This window comes from Pholis gunnellus, assembly GCF_910591455.1.
Source record: "Pholis gunnellus genome assembly, chromosome: 5".
NCBI lineage: Eukaryota > Metazoa > Chordata > Actinopteri > Perciformes > Pholidae > Pholis > Pholis gunnellus.
In genome coordinates, this window is record NC_136531.1 from 1,187,697 (window position 1) to 1,200,226 (window position 12,530).

At 45.1% G+C, this 12,530-nt stretch overlaps 2 protein-coding genes across 7 annotated transcripts in view; both read right to left on the minus strand.

Annotated features, from left to right (window-relative positions):
* tab1 (TGF-beta activated kinase 1/MAP3K7 binding protein 1) overlaps positions 1-12,530 on the minus strand; it is an 80,707-nt gene that overhangs the window by 31,171 nt on the left and 37,006 nt on the right. The gene's annotated exons all lie outside the window — the stretch shown is intronic.
* Positions 1-12,530, minus strand: part of mgat3b (beta-1,4-mannosyl-glycoprotein 4-beta-N-acetylglucosaminyltransferase b) — a 48,880-nt gene that overhangs the window by 12,146 nt on the left and 24,204 nt on the right. Inside the window, exon 1 of one of the 6 annotated variants that reach the window (XM_079159139.1) lies at positions 7,338-7,445. The exons of the other annotated variants lie outside the window; for them this stretch is intronic. The gene's annotated coding sequence lies outside the window, so the exon portion shown is untranslated. Of the gene's footprint in view, positions 1-7,337; positions 7,446-12,530 lie in introns of those variants that run through there. 6 annotated transcript variants of the gene reach the window in all.

The window sequence follows — 12,530 nt, forward strand, 5'->3', positions numbered from 1 at the left end:
TTCGTTACATCAGGTTGGCTAATATTGGCGGAGCTAGCTCTGTAACGTTAGCTAGCTCGAGCTCAAGTAGCGTTAGAAAGGTTAGCTAGCTAACAGCATAGCAAGTTAAGTTAACATAAATAAAGTTAATCACCAGTTATAGTGTTAAGATGTAACGTTAGTAACCTAATGTGAGGCATTAAAAGACAAAATGACTATTTAGTTAATAAAAGGAATAATGGACTAAATCATGATCCAAATAAGAGTTTCATTAACAAACACAAAGTACGACTTCAAACAAACACTGCGCTATTTTACAAGAGAGGAACGCGTTTACTGAAAGATGTTTGTTAAAGTGGAAATCAGTGAAACAGACATTATTTCACGTGTGATGACCGCTTCCTTCAGGAAAAGCAGCCAAATCGAAGCTTAAAATTGTGATATATAGTCATTTTAATCTACGTCTCATTTAAAATTACACTTAAAACAAACCATTTGCTTTAACCAGATCCTGTAAAAAAAACATTAAATTCTGAGTAACTTAGTTCAACTATGAAGCCATGATTGATTCACCTGAGACCAACAGTCATGTGACCAAAAATAAACTGTAAATAAAATCAATTCTTTCCAACATTGGTGACACTTGTTAGCACTTAAACATGTTTTTGATATATAGATTCTAACGTCCAGGTTTTGTTAAAATCATCAAAAAAATGCTTCTTGCAGAGTTTTGTTCCAAAAATCTATTTAAAGAGTATAACTCCTAATTTGATAAACAACGGCATGAAATTGAAACTATCTGAATGTGAAATCTCTTCTCAAGACGGACGAGTTTGGGAATGAAAGCCATAAAGGTTTATCGGCCTATAAGAGAATACGAGACGAATTCTCTCACCACACGTTCCCTCTTGTTCCTGCTTTTTGAAGAGCGATCGGCTTCTTATCTGTGGTTCCTCCATTAGCAAACAGTCAGATTGTGAGAAGATGAAACTCTCCCTCTGGGCAGATATACTGCACTTCCTCATTCACAGTTCCTCAAATGATGTATTTACACACACTTGGTGTTACTTAATGTAACTGTAACCGTAGAGTGACACACTGGAAATAACTTGGAAATCACCAACAAAGCTTTTCTGCTGTTCCTTCTATGACCGGTGCCTTTTTTATTTCTCTCCACCCAAAGCTAAGCTTAAGAAAGCTTGAAGTAGAACAAGCTGATTTCGGTGGGTCGACCCAAAGCAAAGGCTGCTTCTTTCTGCACAGAGTGCAACATAAAACAACCATGAAGTACAGTTTGACTCAGCAAACACTGCTGTTTCACAAGAGATGGAATGCACTTTGACAATCTGCCAACGGGTTTAGCTTTCAAGGCGTTCACTGAAAGATGTTTATCAAAGTGGGAATACATTTTTGTTTTTTAAAAGATAGCTTCACAAACAAAAAAACGGTCTTTCCTCCAGGACAGAGTTAGTTCCCCGTGTGAAACAAGTCAAAGTTCAGTTATTTGACGGGTAACTTGCGTAGGTCAGTAACGCCACTTCCAAAAGTATTTCAACGCACAACGACAATCTTTTCCTAAATCAAAGGAATCACTTATGTTGACTAAACCTAACTAAGTATTTCACCATCTTTTCCTGAACCTAACTAAGTTTTTCCATTTAAATGGCGGATTCTGCAAATTGGAGAAGTGAGCGGTTATCAGCTGAGGAATCAAGCGTTCAAGCAGAGCGACTCCATCCGACTGCACATGAACGTCCCTCAGTGTGTAACAAGCAGAGTTCACTTACGAAACCCGCTATCTCACGATGTGAATAATGCCTCTTTTAAATGGCAGATAGATGCTGCGACACTGACTTCAGACCAGGCTTTTGTTGATAAATGTCACAATCGCTTTCTGCTGCATCAAGATATCGCTGCCTCGCTAGAAAAGAGACACGGCTCTTCTTCTGCAGCTAAAAGTCGCTCCTCCTCTCTTTTTTTCTTTCTAACATGAGACGAGCTCTTCCTCTCCAGAATATCAGAGTAACTTCTTCTCTTGTCTCTTTTGCTGCAGAATCACAGAATCCAGCTCTTCCTTCCTCTCTCCGGGCTCTCGGGTCACTGCTTCGGTGAGTCAGATGTCAGGAGAAAGCCAGCGTGCTAAGTGGGTTTCAATAATGCAGGCACGGTGGGGGGTGGGGGGGGCTCAAACAGTGTGTGTGTGTGTGTGTGTGTGTGTGTGTGTGTGTGTGTGTGTGTGTGTTGAGGGAGAGCCGGGGTTTAGCTGACCATTGGGAGGTGGATGGCTGGAGCTGCAGTGTGAATGTTGTGCTGCCTCTTGCGAGAGATTTGGTGCGTGTGAGGAATATTTTGTTTTGGGTGTTGTGTGTGTGATTTAGTGTGTGTGTGTGTGTGTGTGTGTGTGTGTGTGTGTGGGGGGGGGGGGGGGGGAGGATGCATTGAGGTGGTAGGATGGAAAAAAGCCGGCGAAGTGCCTCCATTCCTCAGACCTCATCTATATTTCAGGGCCGTGAGGTCTTTCTCTCGTTCCCCCATGTTCACTCCCTGCACTGGAGGAGGAGACAAGTGTTCCATGGTACATTACACCCCCCCCCCCCCATCCATCCACCGGTACCCCTCCAGAGGCCGAGCAGCGTTGAGTGGTGAATGAAGATGTTCTGAGCGGCCAGAGTGTTTAAAAGTGTGATAGAAATCTTAAAACCCGGTTAAATGTAAATATATTCTCTGTTGTCTTTGACTTTACCTCAAACATTCATCATTATCTTAGTTTTCATTTCTGTTTTTATCATTATTTATTTTTAAATATTCCTCCATATGTCTTTTATGTATCTCACAGTGTGTTGCATTTCTAATTTTAAATATTTAATGTGTTGTATGAAGTTGCACTGTTAAACTGTTGCTTATTTCATTGCTTGTTGTTTATTCGCCTCTGCAACATCAACTCCTCCTGGAGTCCACGTTAAAGAGAAAGTAACACGTGTGTTAAAGGGCGACTCAAGAGATTCACTGTTGCACTTCCATTAAATTGTCATCATCTACGGTTGGGTTTAGGCAACTGAACCACTACCATAAAAACCACAACAGGGTGTTGAACACCGGTCTTCTGGTGTAAAGTCCTGTTTGTTGGACTCGTCCTCTCTCGCTCACCAATAGTCATTAAATATTATAAAGTAGTCACTTGCTCTGACTGTTGTTTACTCACATGGATTTATTTAATTTGTTTGTCCACCACGATTAAGAATCCTACTTGAATCTCCGTTATTTTCATCCTGAGTGACACTAGAGAAACAGATAATCCGTGTCCCTGTACATGAAACCGATAGATTGTATTTCTTGATAGTGAGCTCTGCAGGCGGACTTGCAGACCTGGGATTAGCTAAAGTGGGTCAACACCCACAAAAACACTTAGGTTTCGCTGACACACTCCTATTGTCTGTGTGGCCTCCATTGTTATTACGGAAACAGGAAGCCATTTAGAAAAGGGTCCATTTTGGCTCGAGTTAAACCTCATGGTCTTTGCATTAGTCCGCGGTCCGGGCGGTAATTGCTGAAAGCAGAGAAGCGGACCTGATGGACCCAGAGAACGGCGCCTTTGTGTCCGGCATTGTTGCTGACGGATGTACGACAGGAAGCTGAGAAGTGGCCACGTTAGGTTTAAAGCGTCCAAACGTTCACTTCTCACAGCGGCTGCTGAATCTAACGCTCGGACACGGACGAACGGGAAGTTCGGCGTTACGCTCGAACGCGGCACGTTTCGGCCTCGCCGACTGGTTTTAATTATAGGTCAACGGAGAGAGAGAGAGAGAGAGAGAGAGAGAGAGAGAGAGAGAGAGAGAGAGAGAGTGATTAGAGAGAGGAATGTAGAGAGTGGAAATGTGGAAAAGAAACAGCTCGAGGCAGAGAAAGGGCAGTCTTAAAGGAGTGTGAGGACAGAGGAGGGGGTGCAGGATGTGAGGGAGAGCAGGGGAGGTATAAACAGAGAGAGAGAGAGAGAGAGAGAGAGAGAGAGAGAGAGAGAGAGAGAGAGAGAGAGAGAGAGAGAGAGAGAGAGAGAGAGAGAGAGAGAGAGAAGTGGGGGAGGGATGCAGAATCAAGAAAGAAGCCGAGTGTGATGGAGACGAGATCACAGAGGAGGAGGGAGAAGAAACATTTGGTTTCACTCCTGTGGACTCGCACGCCAACGATTATAGTTTGATTAAGGAAACAACTGCAGGAGCCTGAGAACATCAGAAGATGTATCAGCAATGACTGAACTTTTATTATTTGACTTTACCAGGGTGTCCTGTTGAGCATCTTTAAACCCTTTGAACTGTGTGACATCATGATGGGAACAACAAAGACGTAACGAATCACGGTTCCAGCCCTCAGTGCTAACTCATCTTATTATAGATGTGATGTATATTCTGCTTGTTCCTTATTGGCTGGAGTATAAACTGATGTGTATCCATACTGGACGTCTCTCAGCTAAAACATAGGATGTGTTCAGGCCTGCAGGCTGATATTTGTGCTTTTCTTCTTCCAGTCAGCTCAAACATTAAAGCCCGTTTCTCCGTCGTGGCTGCGAGCCACTTCATATTTCAGAGGAGCAAATCACTGAGCTGCATCGGTGCCAAGAGGAATTTGAGTAATTCATCCGGGCTAATCGAGTTGTGCTTCTGTGATTACAACCTTAATGCGAGTAAGATAAGTCTAAAGTGTGTGTGTGTGTGTGTGTGTGTGGGGGGGGGGGGGGGTTATCTGACAGCCGCAATATTACCCTGCTGGCTCTCATCAAATTATTAAGAGTTCACACAAAATAAAAGATGGCGGCCGAGGGAAGCGAAGGCAGAGAGAGACGGAAGAAAAGGCTCCGGTGAGTCCTGTAATCTGGAAGAACTGCTGTCAGCTTCACTTACTGCGAAGTCTGAGAGCACTTTACACACACACACACACACACACACACACACACACACACACACACACACACACACACACACACACACACACACACACACACACACACACACACACACACCCTCCCATCACCTCGGACTAAAAGCTACCACAAAAGTGAGATCAATGGAGCAACACTTGATCTGCAACATTTCCCTGTGAAGAGAGGAGGCCCCCCCGATGAACACCTTCTTCATCATCATCATCATCATCATCATCATCATCATCATCATCAAAGAGAACCAAACACACAGAGCGCTGAGCACCGCAGGATAGAAATGTAACAGAGCAACAGAATTACCTTAAACCTCCTGGCAACATTTTCAATGAGACAAAATGTTTTTGATAAAATGTTTTTGATGAAATATCAAATTTTTAAGATTCGTTTATGCGTCCAACACGATGCGTTCAAGGACCGTCGGACAGATGTAAATCTGACGATCATAAACGGTGCAATTTCAGTGAGAAAACATGCTTTTCAATCCCGCCGGCGGGTTTTGGAGTTCAGAGAAAGCCTCGGTTTGGAAAATCACGTCATAACGAATCACCTCTGAATTTATAGTTCAGATAAATGAAAATGTCTCATGAACACAGAGAGTTGAGCTGAACGAGGACATCCAGAGTTGGTCACTATAACTAAGCATATTTCACTGTCGTGTCCTCGTTAAGGCTCATCGTTGGACCTCGTGTTACAGGTGGACGAGTCGGCAGAGAAACACTGAAATATATTGAAAAGAGGAAGTGTGAGAAAAGAGCGTCTGCGTTTTCTGGTGGAAGTGAAATTGAGAATATGATCAATGTGTCGCTTGACTTGGCTGGCAGGTGTCTAGTTATACGCAAATATCTACACACGTGTGTACTTGCACAACTATTATCTCCCTCCCGCCCCCATCCATCGCAACCTAGAATAAGAAATAAGAAAAAGACTTTAAGAGCCAACAGAGAAATATTTGGTTTTCTGGAATCGGATGAAGGAAAAGTGGTGAAATATTAATTGTGTTCGTTATATTTAGTTCAGGTTTTGTATCTTTGTCTCTAATGATGCATGTTAATTATTTTAAGTACCTGATGTAAGTTAAGTACTTTACGTACATGATGTAAGTTAAATACATTATGCAAGTTAAATACATTATGCAAGTTAAATACATTATGTAAGTTAAATACGTTATGTAAGTTAAATACGTTATGTAAGTTAACCTGCGTACAGAAGTTAAAATAACGTTACTTTTGCTACAGCCACTAGTCTTCATCCCTCTGAATCTGTCTTTGTAACTGTGATTGAAATGCTCCAGTTCCAATGTTCTTGTGTTTAAGTTGTCGACTCACGTACGAGATACAAGTTGCTTTAAAGAGGAATACGAGCGATCGCGTTCAGCTGTGAGCCTGCGTTCATACAGAAACAGGCCGACTCCCGAGATCCATTATGTTGACTCATACCACTCACCTCACCCGACCCCGGAGAGAGCACATTCAGACCTGCCTGCACTCCTGACACACACCGACACATGCAAACACACACACACACACCGACACATGCAAACACACACACACACACACACACACACACACACACACACACACACACATGCAAACACACACACACACACACACAGACACAGCCCTCCTCTGTTTCCTGCTCGCAGCATGGCTTTTTTAAAGCAGTGTGACGGATTGGTCAGCAGTCGCTGTTTTGCACGTGTGACAGCGACGGCGTCTGAAATCGGGGGTCTGGCAGATTTGTTTGATTTTTCCCCGGCGGCCTCGCCGTCGTTCAGACTTGTTACGCGTCCGGTTGCCAACTGCAATCACAAGGCCTGTCGCTGCACCGCGCGGCTCACTTAACTGTTACAGACACAGTTCAGAGGAGGCGCCGTGCATGCTGGGAATTCAGAGGTGTTGGCTCCTGCTGTGTCTGTGTCTGTGTCTGTGTGTGTGTGTGTGTGTGTGTGTGTGTGTGTGTGTGTGTGTGTGTGTGTGTGTGTTCATGCACGAGGCCTTCACGAGTGAATTCATGTCTCAAGAAACAGTTGCTTTGTGCGCGTTAACACCCAGGCCTTCGCTCCACACCCTCTCACACGTTCTGACTTGACATTTAGGGAAGTTTAATTTTAGCAGCGACACAGAAAACAACAAGGAAGCAAAGCTGCTCTGCAAACGTTACGCAGGCCCCAGAATTTAAAAGAATCCCAGGAAATAAAAGCACTTCAAACTAAGCTTCGCTCCCGTCTCCACGACTCCTCCTTCAACCTCTCTGTGACCCGACTGAGAATAAAAAGACGAGTCATTTATAAAGACATCTGCTGTGGGAAGAATATCTGCGTTACTTCCCACAGCAACACGTGAGGCTCCTGCTCTTCATTTCTGGGAGAATCAACAGTGGATATAAAAGGATTTGGCAGCTCGCAGGATAAGCGCCGACCACTCACCTATTTGGAGCCAAATAAACTTCCTGGACGTTTCCAAAACTGGACTCTGTTTGTGTGCAGACGTCAAACCACAGGATGCCAAGACACGGAGCTGCAACTGCTCACAACGTGAATCTAAAAACACCAACCGATGCTGTGGTCGACTGCTCCGACACATACGGGCACTTTGTGAGCTAAAGAAGCGTTAGTGAAACAGAGACAAAGATCTTAACCCACGGCTGCAAAGTGCCATCCAGGATTACGCCGCAGATCTGCTTCCTGCCGTGTTGCAATAGAAGCATCACCACATCCTAACCAGCCGGTGACATGCATTTCTATTTCAGCAGATCTAGGCTCTGCAGCTTTCACCTGTCGGAGGAACAGGTCTGACTGAACCGGCTTCAGTTGTTTTACACTGAGATGGACCTGAATGTTGGGCTGCAGGTGGGGGGGGGGGGGGCGGATAATTACTGCGACTGAATATCAGCATGCACAGTTTCAGACTAAATCATCAGCCGAGTACAGCGTCAGGGTTTTGTTAAACTAACTGAAAACAATGTGGAGTAAAAAAGGTGAAACTCGGCGCACTGCAGGCCGAGTGCTGCACGTCTCCGGAGAAACTCCGTCAGCGTCTGGGCCGACAGAGAGGTCAAAGGTCAGAGGTCAGAGGTCAGAGGTCAGAGGTCGGCCGCGTCGTCGCTGTCAAAGAGTCGGAGCTTCGATCCGAGATAACAGCCGTCGCAGCAATAACACCGCTGGAGGAGACGCACTGACTGGGACACTTTAAAAGCTTTTCGGCTGCCAGCTCAGAGGCTGCAGCCTTCGATTAGAGCGTCAGTTACTCTTTCCCAGCGCTGACCCGTCCGACACTCCTCACGGCAGAGGGCTGCTTCTCCTAAAGGGCCATTTAAAAGCTGCCGTTTGGTCGTATTTGGCCGTGTTTTTCAGACATCTTGTCTCTCGTGGAATTTTGAAGTTCTTACTTTGCAAACACGCAGCAAAAGAACGTCCGGCCGACTGCTGAAGTCCAATATTCATTTGTCTTTAGTATTTTTGGTCTCTGCTGATTCTTGTTCAGCAGCCGGTCGACAACTCCGTCGCCTGCCGTTTGGTGCAGAGCGGGCAGCGTTGGGAACCCGTCCGCTGAAAGAAGCTCAAGAGTGCAGCCGCAGCACCAAAACAAAACAGAGCTGAGAGAGGATAAAGTGGGGGAGCTGCAGAGTCGGGTTGTAACACTTTGATCCATTATTAATGTCAAAATATTCACTTTAAATCGACTGAAAGGCAACAAGAGAACTCTTCACAGTCTGAGCTCCACAAACCAGAAATCTCATCAAATACCTCAGAACCTGCGAATAAAACCAAAACACACAGACAGCAACACCGGTAGGGTCAAACATGTGTTATTGTAATATGCAAGTGACCCTACGATGGACAAATAGTGAGAATGTGTGAATGTGTTGGTGTTTGGGGGATTTGTCATTAGCACAACCAGCAAACATTCATTTATTTCCCTGCAGCTCTACATTCAGCTCATGTTTCAAACACAGGAGACCGTTTGGCCGCCCGGCTAACCGGCTGCAGCATCTCAAGCGCCCTCCTCTCTCTGCCGGCCCCGTGTTCCCTTCAGACAGCTCGAGCCTCACCTGCAAAGGTCAGGACCGTGGAGGAGGCGGAGAGACAGAGAAATGAAAATGTCAGCCACCCGAGAGCTGCTTGTCAGCAGGGCGTATGTTTGAGCGAGCTAGCATGTCCGATCCCTCAGAGCTGGGTAAATAACCCGGGGCTGTTTGCCCCCCCCCCCCCCACACACACACACACACACACACACATTTTTCAATCCCCCCCCTCGCTGACACCTCATTGTCATTCTTTTCCTGCAGCCTGTTTTCTCTCCGTCTCCATCGTCTTTTAAAAAGAAGAGGAGAGAGCTTGCTGACATTTTGAAGCTCCCACTGCTGCAGAGCCGAACGCTCGGAGCTCCTCGCGGAGCGTTGCGAGGCGTTGTTCCGTTATTTTAATGAGAAATCACCGGAGGCGACGACGCGGCGTGAGCACAACGAGGTATGCGTTCTGAGCCGGAGGCTGTGATTAGCTCTGCAGCACATTGTTTGTATTAACACACAATGATGATTTAATGAGAGAAGGAAATTAGATTCGTGGAAGTTCAGTCGTGAACTTGACACAAACATCATTCTGTTGTGTCGAATGTCATACATCACGGACCTGTTACAGTTCCACTCTAGTTCTACCAGACCTCTAAATGCACCCGGGACCTTTTTAAAGAAACCAACTCGACTGGTCTTCAATGTTCAACCCAACTGGCTCAGAAACGACGTGACGGTATGAACGCAGCAGCGTTTGAGCTGTAAAAACGTCTCAATAAAACCTGTTGAGCTGTTTGTTTACCGGCTGTTTGCTTCTTAATCAGCCCAAAGTACAGCAGCAGTTTGGCGTGAGGGCGACTTTCAAGTCCAATCTGAGACTCGACACTCCGTCACCATCGGGGTTTCACTTTGCATGAGCCACATGTACAAAAGTCACCGCAGGCAAATGCTGCGGATAGAATCCAGAGCAGCATGAAAGTGCTCCATTGTCAACAGGACGCCATAAAGAAGATCACACCCAAATATCCTGCAGGATGCAAAACAGAGAGAGTCTGTGGAACAAGTCGGAACGCAGCGGCTTTGACGGCTACGAATACAAATATAAAATAAATAAAAGAGCTTCTGTTCGGCTGCGACTATTATTCAGTTAATAATTATAATCTACTTGATTACTGAATTAATCTCAAACAAAAACACAAATGCACGGCCAACCTTTGAGTAGGATACTGCTTAATATGTGTTAATATTGGCTCTAATTACACAATACAAATCAACTTTTTCGATACATTTTTGAAGCCACACACTACTCACGCACGTCTTTAGCTACGTTCACGGTTAGCGTCCACGTTAGTCCGGAGTCTTAGAGCTAAAACAGAGCTGTTTGAAAAACGCTAGTTTGAAAACTCCTGAGTAGCATCTTTGAAAACGATGACGTAGACAACCCACGGTCACTACTTCATTATAGTAGTGAACTATTGTGAAGTTCACAAAGAAACCGTAAAGGAGCAAAAGCATAAATGCCGTCCAGTAGGACAGAGACTTCAGCCTCCAGCTCCTCTTTTCCTCTCTCTCAACGAAATAGAAAAACCAGCCAGTGAGCTGCTCCTCCCGTCTCTCTGGAGGCAAATGTGAGAGGAAGGAGACTCGTTGACCCTTGTGGACAACGTGTTCACGGTTGGAGCACCTTTTTGGCTCCTGCTGTCGATCGGCCAATAAAAGGAAAACGCACAAAGACAAACGAGCCACGGGAACACGTCATCGTACGGCACCGCACGATTCACATCAGGCAGCGAGGTCTAATTGAGTTCCTGGAGATTCAGCAACATCTGTCCGCTCCTCCTCATCTCGACTCATTCAATCAGCCACACACACACACACACACACACACACACAGACACACACACAGACACACACACACACACACACACACACACTTAGTGGTGCTAAGCCTTCCTCTTGTGACGGCGAGGCTGAGGGAGCCGGTGTGCCTGTTTTGCATACAGATGTGCAGCTGGAACCCGAAGTGCGTATTTAATGAACCGAGAATTTCTGCACGAGTCCCGGGGAACCGCTTTCACGACGGAACCGGCGCTGCAGCGTTTCTTTGAGAAGCGAGTCCAACACTCGACGCCGTGCTTCACAGCTGCCGAGTGTCGGAGTCGATCTTTGGAACGGCTGCCGAGAAACTCCCGCCGACGTCTTCCATTTCAGACGCTTAAAGGGTAACTTTGGTATTTCTTGGACTCTACTTTCTCCCGTCGGAGGACGACAGCTTTTTGAAATAGTTTTGATTATTGAGGCAACTCTTCACCGTCAACGTACGTCCACTAAAGGTTGCTTATTTCTGCCACTGACAGGCTCAGAGTGTTATCAGACGTGTCTGACAACGTTAAGGAACATAAATAAAACCCTTTTCATTGTCTGTTTGTCGTCATGTGAGAGAGGAGCGCCGGTGTTGTCGGAGTTTGTTGTGTTGTAAAATGCAGACGTATAGCTCAGTGTCAGCGATGCCAGATGTCAGAAGCAGACTCTCAGCTGAACCTACAACAAATAATGCCCCGAATTTGTAGATATCCCACGAAATGATTTCGTACGTTATCCACATAATCATAAAATGAGGAAGTTTAAAGGTTTTCTTTTCACCCAGACAACAATCTTTTCCAAAACCGAACTAAATATTTCACCATCTTCTCTTAAACCTAACTAAGTCGTTTTGTTGTCTAAATCTAAAAGTCTGCATTTAACGAGCGCTCATTGTCACGAGTTGCTGAACCTTTATAGATAAAACACACAAGAAGACGAAGAGTGACTTTGTGTTGGGTATCATAGGAACGGGATCAAGGTAAAGGTTTGATTCCTCTGAAGGACGTTGACGGTTTAGAGTCCAGCCTAAAAGCAACAAAGGTAACGTGAACTCATCTTCTTCTCTGCAGTTTCAGGTTCAAACATTTAAAGGCTGCCGCCTCTGAAACGACGGCGTTAGTTTTGGGGTTTTGTGGATTTCAAAAGGATTTTTATGAGGTCGACTTTTCAACGCTGCTTCAAAGGACAGAAGGGCGCTTTTAACATTTCCCATGAAAACAATAAACTTAAAGAGAAGAGAGGAAACGTCAGCTGTTGGGAACTTCATCTAAAAATGAAAGAGAAGTTGACCTTTTGGGAAAATGGGTTTTCTGTCTGAACACGGTGACGTACAGTTTGAACAGAAATCCATAATTCAAGAAGGAATCTCTCATCTTTTCCAGACGTTTAACAATCACATCACAACGTCCGAATCGATCGTCTCTGCACCATCGGCACCACGTGGACGACGAAGGGAAATCTGATTAAAAACATAAAAATCAATGTTTTGTCCTTCAGAGAAAAACCATCCGTCAGCTCGAGCTTCATGTTCCGGTGAACCAAACACCTGCCTCCACCCATTCTTACTCATTTTAATATTTACCATCTGAAGCTCGTCTTCTTTCTCTTTGCAACATCTAAAAGAGTTGATGATGAGTGAAATACTAGAAACAAATGACCCGATAGTTTGCACCCCGAGAAGCCCCGTCGGAGACAAAACATGATCTGAAAGGCTTTGAGATGAAAGGAAATACATAAATCTAAG